Below are 15,283 nucleotides of genomic sequence, written 5' to 3' on the forward strand. Positions count from 1 at the left end.
GAAAAACAACATCAGGAGGAGATAATTATCATGCTGTAGATCTGGAGACCTGTGGCCTTCCATGCATGGATAAAGATCTCCTAGAATTCCTTGTCATTCGCCAAGAGAGCTGGAATGATTCTTCAGATCATCTGAAGAAACACAGACTTCACTTTCTTGTACTAAATTGAGGAAATAGATGAATCTTAGCAGACTACCACTGTGATTTAGTAGAGACTCTTAGCAGCAGTATTGACTGATTAAGTATTTTGATGACCCTAAAGATACTGTAGACAGTGTCATGCTTTTTTCTATTCCATTCTCACTCCATTTGATGAAAAAAAAAATTTATTTCAACATTTTGTGCAAAGGAATGAGGATTTCCATAAAATGAAGGCAGTAGTTAAAAGGTGGCTGGCAGATACCCTCCTCTCTCTCTTTTCCCCCTCCCTCCCTCCCTCCCTCCCTCCCTCTCAAACACACACACACATGTAACTGAAAAGAGAAATTTGAAAGAAATTATCAACTACCCTGAAACTAAGATAAAAAACAGAAATGTCTTTCTCAATTTATCAAAGGTGCTTTTTTTCCTCAAAAGGCAACTATCTGGACTATGTTTTTCCTTGAGGAAGAAACCTCAAGGAGAAAACTCAACTTCCTCAAGAAAAAAAAAAAACATAGTACAATTGCCTTCTGAGGGGGGGAAAAAACACCTTTGAGAAACCATGACCTGGATGAATGAGAATCCCCATAGATATCTTTCTTAAAGGAAGAAAATGGAAAAATTGGAAGACAAATTTCAGGGCAGAATTAAGAATAATTATATAAAGTCTCATCTGTGGAGAGCCCTGTCAATTTCAGCAATTCATCTTCCACATATAGATAAGCTTCTTGTCTCTACAAATATCTTGTTCCATTCCTGGCTCTGATGATATAACTGCCATTAGCCCATTTGGACTGGTCATCAGATCTCCTGAATCCTGAAGCATAACAGCCTGGACATTGTGTATGCCTGAAACAAACTTGCCGATTACTTTTTAGAAAAAGAAGATTCCTTCACTGGAAAAAAAAAATTCTTTTTTAAAAAAGTAAAATGAAGTGCTAGGTGTGCACATACAGTATGAGAAGATAGATAGACGCATCAATTGTAGAAGCATGGAAAAAATGAGATTACTTTCACAATTGGGGAGAGGGGAAGCTGCTTTGCAATGTTCTTGAATTTTTTTGAAGCATCTTAAAAGAAATCGACACAGATCTATGTGCTTTTTGTCACACTAGTGTGCATTAATGTCTCCAAAGAGGTGTTAAGATATTGTGACTTGTCTCTCCAATAGGAAAATACAAAGGGATTTTCCCCAGTTACATCCAACTACAACACAAACAAATCTTGGTGAAACCATATTTTTTTGTGGTTTTTTTCCCCTGACCGTTGCTTTCATCTCATTCCCAGCCTGTGAATGAGATGGATTTAAGTCACTCATATACTCCAACAGAATTAGATTTTTCTGCCTTCTTCCAACACTGTGCAAGGACATTTCATATCATGTAGATTCCATGCTTGTATAGTTTTATACTCACTCAAGGATGGGTGAGCAACAAATTAATTTAGTCATGGAGATTGGCTCAAAAGGAATCTATGCAACTCAGACAGAGCAGCTGTTTTCTATGTAGATTACCCCAGATTCTATCCTTGATAGCATCTTCAGGATAGGGTATAAAAAGACCTGTATTTGATAACCTGGAGAATCACTAATATTCTCTGTAGATAAAATATTCCTACCTGCTTCCCCTCTAACATATCTGACTTTGGTTCTCAAAATATCCCAGCATGATAATGATCTTCTCAATGTGATGATTTCAGAAAAAAAAATCTGGATAACCGAAGTTTGAGTAAGACTATTCTGAAATATATCAAGACTTATTTTGCACAACCAGAGGCTCTTTCTCCTGACCATGCGAAGCATATTGCCCCAGTCCTTGAGTCAACAAAAAAGTAGGCAAGCAAATTTGTCCCAATCTAATGTTCAGCACTATTCTGTTCCAATGATGAGGTCAACAACTGGTACTGTCCTTATAGACAAACATAATGCAGGAGAGTTAGGAAAAATTATTGGTGAATTCCTTTGGTTTTTCTTTTCCTCCCACCATCACCATGCAATGAAAAAACAAATTCATCGATAAATATCCCTAATATGGGCTAGGGATATTTGATATTCAGGCAGCTGAACTGTTTCTTATTCCTGTCTGTCTACACATATGTGTGAGAGAAAAAGGCTTTATGCCATTGATTATGGATTGGACAGATGAAGAGTTGCAACCTGTTAGGAATGTAAGTCACCTAACAGTTAGTAGGGTTGGAAAATATATAAACCAGGATAGACATTTTAATACTGTCTCTTTAAGAGAATGCTAAAAGTGTAATTGGGTGTGGTTCCTCAAACAGCCATAAGATGGAGCCAGAAACTTGGGTTGTTTGTTCCTGTTCTGGTGTTTTCTGGAGAGTGTTGCTGTTCCTGTATTAACTGTTATTCTTGGAGTTGATGTAAGTCTGTTACTGAACTGTTTCTTGATACTGGACTTTGATATTTGGATTATTCTTGAATTGAAAACTGACTGCTTTACCTGTGAATGACTTGGACTGTTTTGTTGAACTTTGCTTAACTGTTTTACTGGAAGTAAAAACCTACATTTTACTATAAAGTGTATCTGTGTGTTGTTTGTGTGTTATTCTTCACCACTCTCACTCCATCTCCCTGTGTGCGCTCATTCTCCTAACAGGGAATTACCTCAACACAACCTTCCTTTCTACACATGATTCATAACCATTCCTTTTGGATACCTTAACAACCAAGCAATTCTTCTGCACTTGACCTAAGACACTCCTTTCCTTCTACCACTTCTCCTACATGCTATCAAGTTTTCTGGCCTTCCAGTAAAAATGCCACCACTAATTTATCAATTACCCATAGGAGATACAGAGTGGCTTTAATTACTGCCCACACTTCTCCACCTTGGAATCTCCCTTTAGTTCTCTCTTTCTCCCTCTCTGCTTAAGCTGCCCTTCATACACCCACTTCAGATTTATTGATTGGATCCAGGCACAGTTTTGATTGTGAATTAAAGATACTCCCATTATACTTCTAGGCACAATTCAAAGTGTGGGATTAGAACTTTTAAAAGCCTGAGTGGCATAGAGATCTGGATGATTGAGGATCTCTACAGACTTTTGTGTGGCACAGAGTTTATGGAACAGCCTATCTCTGACAATATCTGCTTGTTCCAGCAGATCAGGCAGGATAGGCATATTCTATGTTTCCTCTATTAAACAGTGTCATCTTGCAGGACTGAGGAGTTGGGCTTTCTTTGTTTTAGTATGTGCCCTAAGGAAGACCCCAAATCTCTTGAAGCTTTGGAAATTCAAAAATATCTAGCTTCTCCTCCCTCTCCTAGGATATTAGGGAGCTCAATACACAACACATATAACTGTTTAGTGAATTTGTTATGCAATATTTTTATTTTTATTTATATTTCATTATGGAATCAGGTATGGAAAAAATCCCTTCTTACCCTTATGAGTAGTCTGTGTCTTCTTCAATTTCTCATCCTCTCACAAAAGCTTCAATGTTGGAGAGCTTCAATTTTGTTCCTGGGATCTGCTGGAAACCATTCTTCAGCTTAAGATCACAGCCCTCAGGCCCTGGTACTCCTTCCCTCTCCCTTTCTTTTCTCCCCTCTCTCATACTCTCTCCGCTCTCCATTTAAGATGGGTGGCCATACAAATAAATGCATCAACAGAGTTTGTAGTTTTCTTCTATGGATGAGTTCCATGGCTGTAGTTATCAGTCAGTACCAGAGGTGATATTCAACAGGTTCTGACCAGTTCTAGAGAACTGGTAGTGGAAATTTTGAGTAGTTTGGAGAACTGGTAAATACCACTTCTGACTGGGCCCATCCCCATCTATTCTCTGCCTCCCGAGTCCCAGCTAATCAGCTGGATCTTCTTTTGTTGCCCTGCACAGGAGAATGGAGCTGGAAAGCAGGTTAGTAAGGTGGGAAGGGAATGAGATTTTACAGTATCCTTCCCCTGCCATGCCCAACAAGCCACACCCACAGAACTGGTAGCAAAAAAAATTTGAATCCCACCACTGGTCAGTACTTCTTTCATTCTACCCATCTATCTCTAGTTTTATTAATTAATTAATTAATTAATTTGATTTGTCAATCACTTACAAGATAATAGGTATAAGTATAAACATAGTTATGAATACATGAAATGGATACATATAAGAAAAATAAAAAGAAAGAATAGGACAGGGATGGTAGCCACATTGATGCGCTTATGCACACCCCTACAGACCTCTTAGGAAAGAAGTGAGGCCAATAGTAGACAGTCTAAGGTTAAAGTTTTTGGGGTTTGGGGAAGAAACCACAGAGTCAGGTAGAGTGTTCCAGACATTGACCACTCTGTTGCTGAAGTCGTATTTCCTGCAATCAAGTTTGGTATGGTTAACCTTGAGTTTGTATCTATTGTGTGCTCTTGTATTGTTATGGTTGAAGCTGAAGTATTCATTGACATGTAGGACATTGCAATGTATGGTTTTATACACTATACTAAAGTCGGACCAAAGGCGGCGTAGTTCTAGGTTTTCTCGAACTAGAATTTCAAGTCTGGTGGCATAAAGTGTTCTGCAACGAGTAGAAGAGTGGAGAACTCTTTTGGTGAAATATTTCTGGACTTTCTCAACTGTGTTAATATCAGATACGTAATGTGGGTTCCAGACTGATCAGTTGTATTTGAGTATTGGACTAGCAAATGTTTTGTATGCTCTAGTTAGTAGTGTGATATTACCAGATAAAAAGCTACGTAGGGTTAGGTTAACAACTCTTAATGCCTTTTTGGCTATGTAGTTACAGTGGGCTCTAGCACTTAGATCATTAGAGATGAGTACTCCAAGGTCCTTGACAGAGTTTGAATAATCAGCAAGGTCTTGACTATTCAACTTGTATTTTATTTTCTGATTTTTTTTTGCCAATATGTAAGACAGAGCATTTATTTGTTGAGATTTGAAGTTGCCATTTGTTTGACCATTCTGATACATAGTTGAGGTCTTTTTGAAGGATAGCAGTATTGTCTGTGGTGTTGAATAGCTTTACATCATCAGCTAAGAGAATGCAGTTGCCCTTAATATGATCACAGAGGTCATTTATGTAGAGTATGAAGAGAGTTGGTCCTAGAACACTGCCTTGGAGGACACCACTGTTGACAGGTACAGAATTTGATAGGATGCTCCCAATTTTGACCATTTGTTGTCTGTTTGAAAGGAATGCTTCTATCCAGTTACACAGTTGTCCAGAGATACCATAACATTTTAGTTTTAGGAGTAGTTTGTCCTGTACCACTGAATCAAAGGCTTTATGTAGTTTATGTAGATTGCGTCTATTGTTTTACCCTGATCGAGTTGTGTAGTCCATATGTTTTTGCAGTGTAAGAGCTGTAGATTACAGGATAGTTTTTTCCTGAAACCAAATTGTTTATTACACAGTAGGTTGTTTGTTTCTAAGTGAAGGATGATGGATTGGTTAACAATTGATTCCATGACTTTACAGGTGACACAGCATAAAGAGTTTGGTCTGTAATTTTCAACTAGGCTGGGGTCTCCCTTTTTGAAGATGGGGATGACCATGGCTTGTGACCATAGCTTTGGCAAGGAGCTGGTACTGAAAGATTTTTCAAAGATTATGCTTAGAGGTTTGGCTATGGCAGTGGATAGCTTATATATTATATTATAGTTGCTCAAGTTGGTTGATTGATGAAGGAATGTTAGTTATTTTTACTCTTTTGTTCTGGAACACAAAGCAAACCATTTCCAAATGTTGGATGTCACTTCTTAAATGGAAGAAAAGAGTAGGGCTGATCTGATTTTTCTCCTCAGGCTTTCTTTTCCTTGAGTCTTTCCTTGAGTCATGTAATTGTGGATCTCCTGAAACAAAAACAAATCTGTGGTGGAAAATAACAGTCAGAAAAAAGGAGACATCTTTATACCAGCTTAAAGTGGCTAATAGAAACTGGAGAGATCCTATCCTCATTGCATCATCACCAATATCATTGTTTTTATATTATGACTATTGCAAGACATTTTGTTGGGAAGAGAAGAAAACATCTGTTCTAAAATGGATCAGTTAAAGATAAATTTAAGCTGTTTTTGCAGTAAGCTGAAAATAATGAAGACTATCATATGGACATGTCCTTGAAATAGCTAGAGGGCATCTTTGCTCTGTGGTTGAAAGAACAAGGAGATATGTCCTGTCCTTTTAAAAATTTAAAGCCAAGTTTATCAACTTGCTATGGGAATCAAGAAATGTTGTGCAAAGTAGATCCTGTACATTTTTTCTGAATACAGAATTGAAATATAGCCTAAGCATTACTGTTTCCCGATAACACTGCAAAATCTCTGTTTACTAAGGAGTTATTTAATCTACTTTTACAATGTAAGTTGAGTGAAAATTAAGGGAATACCTAACTGCCTTGAATCATACTCAAAGAGTTGTCATCAATGATTACTCATAAACTGAAATGACATATTGAGGGCAGTGCTTCTAAATTCAATCCTGGGCTTGCTACTATTCAGCATTTTTATTAATGGCAGGAATAAAGAGATAGAGGGAATACTTATCAAATTTGCAGATGATACAGAATTGAATGAGATAGCTAATACCTTAGAAAACAGAACCACAATTGAATACAAGACTAGAGAAATGAGCTGAAAAGAGCAGAATGAAATTTGACAGAGACAAATGCAAACTTCTTTGTATAGGAAACAGAAATCAACAGACCTGTGAAAATGATATTGGAATAGTAGTTCATTACAACAAGCAAAATGTGAGTCAGCAATCTGATGTAGCTGCAAAAAAGACAAATATAATGTTAGACAGCCTCAGCAAAAACATAGTTACTAAAGCAGGGTCATAACTGTGCTACTCTACATTGCAATGGACAACAGGTATGTCTGCTTTTAGGCATCACTTTCAGGACTGCCATTCTGCTATGCTACCTGGCTGACAGCCTGCCATATGTAACAGGTGGGGGAAGGGGGAGATCAGCAGGGAGGGATAAGGAGAAGGTTAGCATGAGGAATCAAACTATACCTTGTACCGTCCTGTTAGAACCGCTGGCTGTTCCAAGGTCACACAAAGGAATGCAGAACTATCCAGCTCACAAAAACAGGGACTGTTGCTCAAACAACTTGTTAGCACCTAATTGGACACTCTTTGATAAATGGAGGTAGGGGGTAGGGTGGGTGGGACCAAGGGAAAGTTAACCATATGCTTTGGGTGCGAGAACCCCAGATCCAACTTTGCTTCTTTTGTAACCACTTGGCTTTAGTAAAGTATACTTCTGGCTAACCATGGGCTGAGAGTCTTTCTTCTCTAATTGACCAAGTTGGGACAGTTTACAATAATATTTTGAGAAGGATTCAGAAAATTGGATCCAGAGAAGGGCAATTACTATGTTTTTCAGAGGTGGGGCAGAAATGTAATTCTGCCAGGAGAAAGGAAGGAGCTGAGACTGTTTAGCCTTAAAAAGAGAAGAATGGGGGAATATGATACACTTTTAAAATACTTGAAAAGACATCACAAGATGAAGGTCAAGACCTTTCTCTTTCATTCCAAAGTGCAGGACACAGAATAATAGACTTAAATTATAGGATAGCAGATTCTGATTGAATGTTGGGGGGGGGGGGAATCCTATTATTGTGAGCAGTTACCAGGAAGACAGTGTTCTTCCTTTTATTGGATGCATTGAAGTGGAATAATATTAATATTAATAAGATGATGACGATGATGTATCTTTTATGGATCAGAAGATAAAAGATAATTCACCATCATATCCTATTACATGGTGAGTTTTTAAAAAGAGGTGCAAAATAAGCTTAGGTTATCCATTTTATCAAAACGTCTTCATCATTTAGATGATTCCTATATTTCCTTTCTGTTATTAGACAGGTATTTGGATATTATAAAAATATCCATATTTTGTACTACAAAAAATAAAGCACATTATATTTAAACATCCAGGCAATTTGCTTATATATATTTTTAATTGTTGTTATATTGTGATTTGGTTTCAGTCTGACTTATAGGAATGTTGCTGGTCTCTGAACATAACTCTAGTTTTTAATTTCCTCTGTCTTCCAATCTTCAGCTGTGGATTTAGGAACCAGGTAATAATAAAGTAAATCTCACAACTATACCAATTTTCTGTGGACTGACCATGTATGCTGCTAAGTTTTAAGTTAAAGCAGACAGAACTAATGTTGACTGGGAATATAGAACTATTGTAGGACAAGTAACTGCTTTTGGGCAAATGAATATACTGGAATAGGGCACTGAGTTGAGCAGAAGAGTAAAAGAGCTGAGTAACCTTGAGTCCCTTGTAGGAAGGAAGAGGCTGAAGGAAGAACCTTCCTAAAACTTTGCAGTATTCATCAAGCAGTTATAAAATGTATGCTTTAATTTGGAAAAATTCCTATCTATAGGCAAGCAGCAATAATCCTACCACTCTGAACAGCTCATCAAATTGCTTCTGATTTCTTGCACCTGATAGTAAAGGAAAGATGCAGGATTATGATTGCACATGTGGTTAATAATTGTAGTGTCATAGTATGAATGTGAGGTCATTACCCCAAGGAGTGTGTGGGTCAGTTAAGATCAGGAACCTCCAACCATTTCTCATCAAAGATAACATATCGATCATCCTACTTCTAAAGACAGAGGTACTGGACTGTAAGAACAAGCCAGTCTCACTATTTCATTGACTGATTATTGATTAATTGATTATGTGCCATCCTAATGACCACATAGATAGATTTTTTTCCAAGAGCTAAACAATATATCAGGCTGCAGGAATTGCAGTGTCTAGTCCAATAAAAAAAAAGGAATAGAGAGTGATGTGATGAGTGTTCCAATATTTGAGGGGATTATTCAAATCCCCCAAAGACAGGAGAAGAAGAAGCAATGGTTGGAAACTAATCAAGGAGAGAACCAACTTTGAACTAAAAAAAATCTACTGACAAAACAATTAACTAATGCTTGAATGGTATAGGGTCATGATGGCGAACCTTTTTTACATTGCATGCCAAAAGTGAGCGTGCATGTGCACATACCTCACTGTTGTGGTTAGCCAGCAGCAGGTGTGGACAGCTGAGGAGAGCGAGGACTCAGATGAGGTGCCAGGACCATTAGGGAGTGGACTGCTACCCTCAGAGATTGTGGGGGCTGGCAGCAGCGATGAGGAGGTTCCTGAGGAGACTGTGCCAAGTGCACATGCATGCAGGATTGCTCGTAGGAAAGAGTTACAACAGCACAGGTGACTCAGGAGTAAGGCTGCAAGGTAATGGCCCCTCCTTCAAGAAGATAAAAGCCAGCTGTGAAAGGAACGTACTTCGCAGAAGGCAAAGACATTTTGAAACTCAGCCTCATGGACATTCCAGTATCCTGAGTTTGTATCTGAACATTTTTGTATTGTTCTTGTTTGTTATCTTTAGGCAAGTCTTGCACAGTTTGGCAAGGCTTGTGCTTATCACAGTTAATTATTTTGTAAAAGCATTACAAGTTTTTTGTTCCTTTTGAATTTGTGTTTGATTTGTCGGAAAAGGGCGTGGGTCAGAACACTCACTCATGTTCATGTATCCATGATGCAATGCACATGCGACTCCCACCGCCCCCTGCGCATGCACATGTGACCCCCTGCATGCGCACCACATGCCTCTGTGCATGAGCGTCTCACCTGCACCACACCACATGCCTCTGTGCATGCACATACAACCCCTGCATGCCACACACCAGATGCCTCTGCTCGTGCATGCATGTCTCCCATGTGCACAACTTCCCCCACGCATGCATGGGAGATACCCAACAATCAGATGGCTGGTCAGGGCACGCACACATGTGCTGTGGGGCTCTTCCAGGTGACCTCATGTATGCCGGAAGAAGTGGCTCTGCGTGCCACATCTAGCACGCTTGCCATAGGTTTGCCATCACGGATATAGGATCTCCTGCCTGAGCAGGAGGTTGGATTAGAAGACCTCCAATATCTCTTCCAACTCTGTTATTCTGTTACCCATAATCTATTATTTTAAGTCTCCCAATAGTATAACTGAGTGCATCCACCGTGCTTCTAGCCGTCCTCTACTTCTCTTTCCTTCCACCTCTCCCAATATTAGAACCTTTCCCAGAAAGCCAGGTCTTTGCATGATTATCCATTTCAAGTAAGATAATTTGAATATGGTCACTTGTGCCTTGAGTGAGAACTTTGGATTGATCTTTGATGATCCATTGGTTTGTTTTCTCAGCTGTCCATGATATTCTCAGGAATCTTCTCCAACACCAGAGTTCAAAGTTCCACTATTGGCAAGGCTACATCCAGTGTATCAGACAGCAGATTCTGAGAAGTAAAAAAAAAAATGTCCTGCTTTGTTTTCTGAACATTTCACACTTGCCATCTCTTAATGAATGATCTAGTATACTCTTCCTAAACAAGTCTACTGTCCAGTGCAATAAAGCATGCCATGCAATCGCCACTGTCAAACTAAGATTCAATTGCCTGCCAACTGATGTGTTTTATATGAAATGGGAAAAGATGTCATTTTGGGCAAGAGGCTAAATATTTCATATCATCCCTATTGTTATCTTCTTGTTAAAAAGCTCTGTGATACACAAAGAAGGACGAATCAAAGGCTGCATTGAGGACTGGGGAGGGTTTATCTCCAGCAAACTCCATTCTAATTCTAAATGCCCCAGAGAAAGACAAATGATTTTTAATTCAGATGCAGCAAAGCACTGCCCTGAGCAAATCAACAGATAAAACAGTATATTGAAGAAGAAGCTTAAGATGAGGGGAAAATAGTAGTTAAGGCAAACCTGTTTTCTAAAAGCCTATGGAGGCATGGATTGTTTTTGATCATCTAAAAATAAGCTTTTCTGAACTTCATTCTATATCATTATTTTTTGCCCTTTAAAGAAATTATAGTGGTATTCATCAGCATAGCCACTGTGGACATAAGATAATTGTCTCTTCTATGAAGGTTGATGCGAATACAAAACAAGTTAATGATGAGACTAAGAGTCTTTATTATTGTGTTGTAAACTTTTCATTGAGGTTGTGAGGATAAGGCAAATATTTAGTCAGAGAAGCAATTGGGGCTTTGGTGAGTTCAAATAGTTTTTTGCTACCTCATAACATGAGTAATTCTCATTAAAATTATCTTAATATACAATACAAACAACAAGGGGAAATGGGAAGAAAGGGGGAAGAAAAGTGTAGGTCCCAGATTGACTTGCATTTTTTTCATTGCAGTAAAGCACAGAATAGAATTATAGCCTTAACTTTTTATTTTACTAACTTAACAAACACAAGCCATTTCTATAACAGCAAACTATAATTATCAGCAAAACCCAACATCAAGAGTTTATTTTTTTAATGTCTTGAGCACAAAGTCCAAAAGCGGCTTCCAAGTAAGAAACAAAGATGGATAGGTTCTTTTTCTCTAATTAAAGCAATCCATTTTGCCATTTCTGCTTGCTCCATCACTTTCCCCATTCATTCTTCAGTTGTGAGGATTGATGTTTCTATCCATTTCTGTGCATATAGAATTCTTGCTGCAGTCAAAGTATACAATAGGAAAGTTCCAAATCTCTCCCCCCCCCATAAAACAAGTAATTCTCAAACTGCTAAGAGGTGGCACTCAGAGGCAGAGGTGAGTAGTGCCAAGCAGCCCAATAATCTAGTCAAAGAGTGTTGAAAATTGGTCCAAGGATCAAGCCAGGAGTCTGAATATCGGCAAAGAGTGAGAAGAATTTTGAGCAGAGTGCCACAGAAACTCTGGTTTGAAGCATGAACATTGTTGTCAACAAAAGGAATAAAGCATAATAATCTCTTGAAGACAGTCAATTTAATCTAGTGATTAAGACACTAATTAGACTAGAAACCAGTTCTGCCTTAGCCATGAAAGACAGCTGGGTAACTTTGGTCCAGTCATTCTCTCACAGCCCAATTCACCACACAAGTTGTTGTTGTGGGGGGTAGGGTCACCTGACCCTTTCTCCTCTTGAGATGAGCTGCTCATTTCTAATCTGTGCTTCATAGTTACTGTCCTGTTTTTGGACTATACACTTTATCATCATTAAACCCCTCATTAACTCCTAGGAAATAATATATCTCCTAGGAAACCTTAATCAATAAAACTGAATTGGCAAAGGAACCGGTTCTTTTTTTTTGCCCTGCTCTTCTCAAGCTCTGAGATCATAATTTTAAGGAAGTTTCTTGTAACATGTGTTTAGTTTCTTGTTTACAAGTAGAGATTTTTTTTAATGGCCATGGATTATATTTTTATTTATTTATTTTATTTTATTTGGTTTGTCAATTGCTTACAAGATAATAGGTATAAGTAAAAGCATAGTTATGAATACATGGATACATATAAGAAAAATAAAAGAAACAATAGGACAGGGACGGTAAGCACATTGGTGCGCTTATGCAGACCTACAGACCTCATAGGAAAGGGGTGAGGTCAATAGTAGACAGTCTAAGGTTAAAGTTTTTGGGGTTTGGGGAAGAAACCACAGAGTCAGGTAGAGTATTCCAGACATTGACCACTCTGTTGCTGAAGTCGTATTTCCTGCAATCAAATTTGGTGCGACTAACCTTGAGTTTGTATCTATTGTTTGCTCTTGTATTGTTATGGTTGAAGCTGAAGTATTCATTGACAGGTAGGACATTGCAATGTATGATTTTATATACTATACTTAGATTTCACATTGGGTTCTAGCAGGTGGACAATAGGCTTTCATTCTTTTTAAAACTGATTTAAACCTATATTGGATTTTTCTTCTTCTATGTATTTGGCACAGTTTAACAAGTTTAGACTGTGGCGTGTATGTGCATGCATCCACACATGCACCCACACATTTAATCAATGAAGTGAATGCCAATCTTTATATTTTTCCAGTTGAGTTGTTGGTTCTAATGTTTGCATTGATGTTTTATATCTTTGTTTATAACTATATTCTGTTGTGAATCAATAAAAGTGAATAACCTAAATGCAAATTAGGGGTTGAAAACCTGCACACTGGATTGGTCCGTATACAACAACTTGGGATTGGGCCAGAACCAGTCCCTGATTGGCCACTTTTGGGACTGTCCTTATTGGTCAGTAGTTGGAACCTGTTGCACATTTTCATTGGTTAATAAGGCAGCAGCTAACCCTATAAAAGGGTTACTGCTGCCCATAGCATTGCTCTGTTATGTCTATCACTTTATTAAAGAGTTGAAGTCACTGGTCAGATGTCTCGTCTCCCTTATTCTCCATACTTAACATATTCCTTGTGCACTGCAGAGGGTTATATGACTACAATAGTCCAGAAATCAAGTAAGTTTCTTGAACATGTGTTTGGCTTCTTGGAGTATTGTTTACAAGTGGAGAATTTTTTGATGGCCATTTCCAAATGGCACAAAGCAATTAGCCTATTAGTCATTGAGAGTTCAGCTTTCACTTGGTCATATAATTTCCAATAATCTAATGGCCAAATATTTTATCTGTCATGATGAGATGATGATTATGATGGTGCTGATAATAGTAATAGTAGTCCAAAGTGAATTCATTTTTTTAAAAGAAAAGAATTGCACTTTTGGAGCTGAGGTTAAAGAATAGTAAAATTGACACAGAAATATAGACACTTGCGGTAGGCGACCTGTAAAGCACATTTTTCATCCTTTTGCTGCAAATTCCAATCTTTGCAACCTCCTCCAGATTGTAATGCAGACAGATCAGGCCCTGTTTCTATGACAACCTAGCCTAGAAATGCCAAGTTTCCTTCCTTCTTGCGTCCTCCACAACACGTCCATTGTTTATTCCTGCCTGTTAACTGTTTCCTTTGCTGCATGTGACAAATGAGTTAAATTAACTCCTAATAGAATTAGAAATACAGAGTGTTTGCATATCAGCACTTGAGAAAATTTAAACTATTCGACCACAAGAGTACCAGTTTTGTGACACACAGGGATGGATGAAATCCAACTGTGATTGCTGGTATTCGGGTAGAAATTAGAATTGAGACTGCAGTTTAATGCTTGCATATCTGGGGAAAACAACAGCACCTGAATAGGGTGAAAGATATATCAAGATAGTTCTTGATCTGGATGCAACTCCAGAGGGTTGTGCTATTGAGAGCCCAGGACAAGACGGCAAAGTAAAACCATATCTTTTAATATGGCTGTTCTGACCTAGGTTTTCCCCAACAGCACGAAGCTGAGTCCTCATCCTGAAAAACCCCTTTTATTTGATTTACAATGAATTTCCTCTCCAACAAAGTCCTGGCCAACAATCTTTCATGACAGTTCCCAAGTACAAACCTTTCTTGGGCTTGGCGAGGGGCCAGGCCTATATCTTTCAGATGCCACAATACTTGCCGGAATGAACTAATTATTTCCTGCAAAACCCCACCCCTCTTTTGCTCCTCTTTTATACTCTAGGGGAGGGGGCATTCACTGTCCACCTGTGGCTTTACTCCCAAGTCAGCCCTTGTTCCTTTCATCTGGCAACTCTGTGCATGCACACATGGGAACAGGCTTTAACTGTTCTTCTGCCTCACTGATGTCTGACTCTGAAGGCAGCTGATAACTGTCAGATGGCCCTGGCCCCATCTCTGCCTCCAACGCAGAGCACTCGTCAGAGCCTTCCTCAGACTCCAGGACTGATCTGTGCTCCTCCCCAACCTCCTCACTGTCTGAATCTGCTGCCAGCTTTGCTGGCCGCTGTTGGGCCACAACAATGACGGTTTAGGGAAAACATTAAATGCATGGGGAACAATGTTATGACAAGGGATGCCATATCATCAAGTGTTAACTTAAACTCACTAAAAAAGCTTATATCAGGTTTTTTTCCCTTGGTCCTGCCCATTTCTTTTTCAGGCTCCACCCAGTTTTTATACTACAATCCATTGGGAAAGATCAAGTGCAATCCTCATTATGGAAGAAAAATTATTTTGCATCCCTAATCCAGAATTAACCAAAGGATTACAAAGTACAAATTGGAAGTGTTTGATTTCCATTTTGCTAGGCTCCTTGTTTTGGTCCAAAAGGTGCCTTTATGTTTCTATTGCACAATGACAAATAGACCTTGATCTACCTCTTTGTTCCATTCTTATTGTTGAACTAGGCTTACTAAGTCAACTAAAGGTTGATTTGGGACATGAACATATCTGTGTGGATGTACTGGAAAAACAATGCATAAAGTAATTTGCAAGA

Source organism: Notechis scutatus, chromosome 1 (assembly GCF_049901735.1).
Source record: "Notechis scutatus isolate UNSWTSFEM ecotype Mainland chromosome 1, rNotScu1.2, whole genome shotgun sequence".
In the NCBI taxonomy this organism is placed as follows: Eukaryota; Metazoa; Chordata; class Lepidosauria; order Squamata; family Elapidae; genus Notechis; species Notechis scutatus.